The following is a 4,671-nucleotide window of genomic DNA, read 5'->3' on the forward strand; positions in this document are numbered from 1 at the left end:
TTTTTTTTTTTTTTTTTTTTTGCTTTCAAAAGCCACTGGCAGGTCAACTAACAAGAGAAGAATGACTGGCAACAGGCTAGAAACTACAATGGGCTGGCGTGTTTACAGCTCCGTCAACAGCTCAGTGTTAATGAACTGAGTCTTAAAATTACCTCTCTATTGATGATGGCTTGAATGTAGCACATGTATTTAAAGGTTAGTGATTGCCTCTGGCGGCGTTCTGAATTTGGGGAGAGTTTATTTTTCGCTTGCAGATTTAACTCTTTTTTTGAAAGGAGGCTGTAAAAGTCCTGTAAACCATAATCCCCCCCCACTACTCTTGTTTTGCTACCTTCACGACTGGCAAGGATCTCAGCGTCCCAGCTCAAATGCCCTGGGGTATGTTACTTTGCTCTGTCCATAGCGTGTCTACATGAGAAAGAGAATAAGCACACTTACATTCCAGTTTTAACTGGAAACTTAACATTTGTGCAGGTTTGTCTTATTTTTCGCTAAAAAAACCAAAAAACCACCCCCCAAAAAACAAAAAAAAAACCCTAGAAAAGCAAGACTGCCCATTAATGCAACAAGATGAGGATGGGGACTACGTACGAGTAAACCAGCTGAGCGCACTGCAAGGATTTGCTGTAATGAAGGGGAAAGTTTTTACAGAGGGTGATGTTTCTGCTCATGATTTTTCTCTTCTCTTTGTTTTATGTAGGTGGTGTCGATGATGCTTTGGCTGAATGAAATGGGAACAGACTGGAGAAGAGTCCCTGGAGGATATCGGGCTAGGACTTCCTGTTTACCAGTGAGACAGGCCAGGAGCGTTTCCAGACTGGCTTCATTTTCTTCATCAAGGCACAAGCTACAGTTTCTTGGGGCCTCTTAGAGCTGTATTGCTGCATGCATTTTAATCTGTGATGTAGGCAGCTCATGCAAAGATCTGGTTTCTTCAAAGTGCGTGGCACCTAACCACACACCACACTCAGTGATGCCCTGTAGATCCATTTTTTATGATGTTTAGGGGCAGCTTTCTCAGGTAGGGGAGCTTTCACTGCTCCAGGAATGGTCTAGTTATACAACACAGTTACTTATCAGACTAGTTCAGGGGCCGGTAATTATCTTGGGCAGAGAGCCACTTACTAAGTTTTGGCAAGCCATCGAGGGCCGCATGATAGGCAGTCCAGGGCAGATAAATATTAATTGTCTAAATTTTTTAGGGGCCCGGTGGGCTGGACAGAATGGCCTGGTGGGCCGCATCCGGCCCCTGGGCTGCATTTTGCCCACCCCTGGACTAGTTGAAAAGGCTGTTGAAACCTACACCTCCTATGAGCTTTGGGGAATCTGCTTTTGGTAACCAGCTGTTGAATATTTCCCCTAAATCTGGAAAACCAGATTAATTATTTTAAGCACAATGCCCTGGTTATATAGTGAAAACTGTAGTATATTTTAAAACAATAGATACCTTTTGTAAAATCATAAATTTCTGAGCAAGAAAAGGTGGCCCTATATTTGGGAAACAAAGGCTTTTAAACAATTTGGCAAAGCACAAAAAGTGTACCCTGTTGAAGACAGGCTGTAGAAACGTTAACATCCTTTTGAGGTAAATCAAGTAATGGACTGTTGGCCTATTTTTCAAACCACTTCTCCCCAGTAACTTGACATTTGATAGGATTATCTATTACAGTTGGATTTTGGTTGACTCTCTGGTATGCCTGAGAAGATTGTCATCTTGTGATTTAAAGATAATAGAGCCAAGCATGTGAAACTGCACACAAAGAATAAACCTTTGACTCATAACTGAGGGGGTTTTTTTTCTTCTTTTTGAAGAGGAAGAATTTGTCTTCAGCTTGCTTTGATACACTCACTGGTAATGAAATTATCCAATGATAACTTTCTATTCTAGATGTTGCCTTATTATTTTTTTTAAAGGCTATTATTGCATTCCGCATAGAACAGCACCAACATAGCATGGTATGCTAATGATATACAAATCTGAGAAGAGCGAGGTTGATTAAAGACTTGTGACAATAGCTAATGTAAGCTTTTACTAAGAATGTCAAATCCATTTGTTTTGGATTTAAAAGAGAGTCTCAGGATCAGTATGAAAAGGAAGAAGTTTGCAACAATTCCAAGGGAAAACCAGATTAGCAGCAAAGGCAATAGTGCATAGAAGTGAAACAAAGTGTGTGTGTGTGTGTGTGTGTGTGTGTGTGTGTGTAAGAGCGAGAGTGAGAGAGAACACATACAAACAGTAGCAAAAAACTCAATTATTTAGGGCTTCCAAAATATGCAACATGTATTTTTACTACAAAGCCCCACAATTGGCAATTTAAAAAAAAAAAATTGGAGTGAGGTAGAGTGGGCTTTTTTATTATGCATGGTTTTATTTCTTTGGACTTCAAAATTACCAAGATGCATTTTAAGCTTCGCTACAATGTAGAGGGCTGTTTTCATTTCTATTTTAAAAAGGCTAAATACTAAGATGCGTCTCTGCTTTGCATTCTAATTGCATGTAACTGATTTGCACAGCAGAACAAAAACCTAATTTTCAGATTATGAATCATGCAAGAAGAAATAACAATTGTTCCACCAGAAAAAATAATTTTTCCACTTTTTTTTCCCCTTGCTCAATTTATGTGAACTGTTTGCCAGTTTGCAGGTTGCTTGCTTTCACAGACCACCATCTATTACTCTTCAGGGACGAGAATAAGGCAGACAGAAACACGAAACATGCAACTGTTTTGACTGCATTCTTTGGCTTGCAACATAACACTTGCCTTTTATTATTTTATCTTCAACAATCAAGGGGTGACTAAATGGTTGCAGGTGGTGATGAAAATAAAAGCCATCCATCATTATTTATTAGGCATGAAAAAGATACACAATAATGTAATTTAATCTCAGAGCAGACAATTATTTCCACATATTGATAATACAATGTGAAAACTGTCATGAATCCTAATGTGATGTTCGCCTTTATTGGTGAACCACTAGTAGCAATACAAATAATGAAATTGTATCAAAAGGGAAAAAAAAGTCATTATTTGCATATCCCAGTACTGTTGTCGAGAACCGCATCATTACTAACTTTGGGAATTGCAATAATCACAGTTTGCATTACTTTATTCCCAGTGCGTGAAAATACGAAAAAGCAGACATTTCGCTACATAAATACGTTACTGGTTGCTGCGTCATTAAAATCATTCCACAGCTTTTGATAAGAGAACTTCAAAACAGTGAATGTGAATCTATAGAAACACAAAGGACAGGATGTAGAGTGCCTCTTTTGGTGGCATAGGTGGAGTTTTGGGAGCTCAATCCCAAGTGGCCCTCGCCACAAGCCCCAGAGCTCATGGGACTGCCCCAGTTCATTAGGCATCTTCACCATGAGCTGCCAGGTATCTGTGCTAGGGCTTCTGCATCTTCCCAAATGTGTTTGCAGAACACTTAGGTGCACTTAGTTTTCCTGTGCAACATGAAGTTTTGTATCTACCTGGGAGAAATTTTACTATCTTTGAGTTCTCGTTTCCCTGATGAAGGGTGTTTGGGCCCAAAAGCTTGCAAATATATGTGTATATATGTATGTATGTGTGTATGTGTATATATATACACATATACATATATATACATATACATATATACACACACACACACACACACACACACACATATATATACACACACATACACTCACACATATATTTGCAACTATCTAATTGGTCCAATAAAAGATATCACCTCTACCTCAAGAGTTTTGTCTGCCTATGCCTCTAGACCAACACGGCTACGACAAATATCCCCGAAACACAGAAGATGGTGTAATTAGCCGCTGTGAAATGATACTTCATGCCATAAGAACAAAGAAGCAAAATCCAGCATCCTGCCTGCCATTGGTCACCTCAAAGTAAACAACTGGCTCCAGCCTGTGTTTGAGCCTAATTTGCATACTCGCAGAGCAGCTTTTTTACAAATGAACTTTACCACCCAGGAGCGCCATATCACCTTTTAATTTTCCTGTGCAACACGAACAACGAGAAGGAAGCAAAATTCAGCAACCTATCTCCCATCAGACACCTGAGGTAAACGAACTGCTACAGCCTTCATTTGAGCCTAATTTGCATATTCGCAGAACAGCCTCTTTACAAATGAACTTGCCTGCCCAGGAGAACCGTACTAGCTTTTTAGTTCTCCTGTGCCGTATGAAGTTTCCTTTCTATCTGGGAGAAGCTTTACAATCTTTGATGAAGGCTGTTTGGGCCTGAAAACTGGCAAATAAAAAAAAAAGTTGTTTTTTGCAACTATCTAGTTGGTCTACTAAAAGATATTGCCTCTACCACAAGAGTTTTGTCTGCCTAGGTGCATCAAGGCACTCGACTCCCACCTAAACTCTGCCATTCAAACTGTTCCCAAGAGACACCTGAACTCTGCCTTATTTCCTCTGCTGGTACAGAGAGAATGAGTGTGAACATGTGTTGGACACTGGATAAAGAAAACCTAAGGACCTTATGATGAAAGAGAGATAAGATGCACCCTCAACTCAAAATACCCCTGTTGGCCAACTTAGTAGCTGCCAGTGCTGTGGCTTTTGTGGGTCCCATTCAGAGGCACCTAACTCATGGCATGCTTTTAAAGGAGTCTACCAGCCTAATTTCAAGGTGGTGGATTTTACTTTGGGAAAAATCCCCA

General features: G+C 39.9%; 1 long non-coding RNA gene across 2 annotated transcripts in view; it reads left to right on the forward strand.

Annotated features, from left to right (window-relative positions):
- Window positions 1–1,190, forward strand: part of LOC109288975 — a 6,959-nt gene extending 5,769 nt beyond the window's left edge. Inside the window, exons 3-4 of one of the 2 annotated variants that reach the window (XR_002095271.1) lie at window positions 33–378; window positions 475–1,190. This is a non-coding gene — a long non-coding RNA (uncharacterized LOC109288975). Of the gene's footprint in view, window positions 1–32 lie in introns of both variants that reach the window. The other variant, XR_002095270.1, reaches the window with a different exon arrangement.
- The last annotated feature ends 3,481 nt before the right edge of the window (window positions 1,191–4,671 follow it).

The sequence above is a fragment of the Gavialis gangeticus genome, unplaced genomic scaffold, assembly GCF_001723915.1.
Source record: "Gavialis gangeticus isolate Ggan-Ray unplaced genomic scaffold, GavGan_comp1, whole genome shotgun sequence".
Taxonomy (NCBI): domain Eukaryota; kingdom Metazoa; phylum Chordata; order Crocodylia; family Gavialidae; genus Gavialis; species Gavialis gangeticus.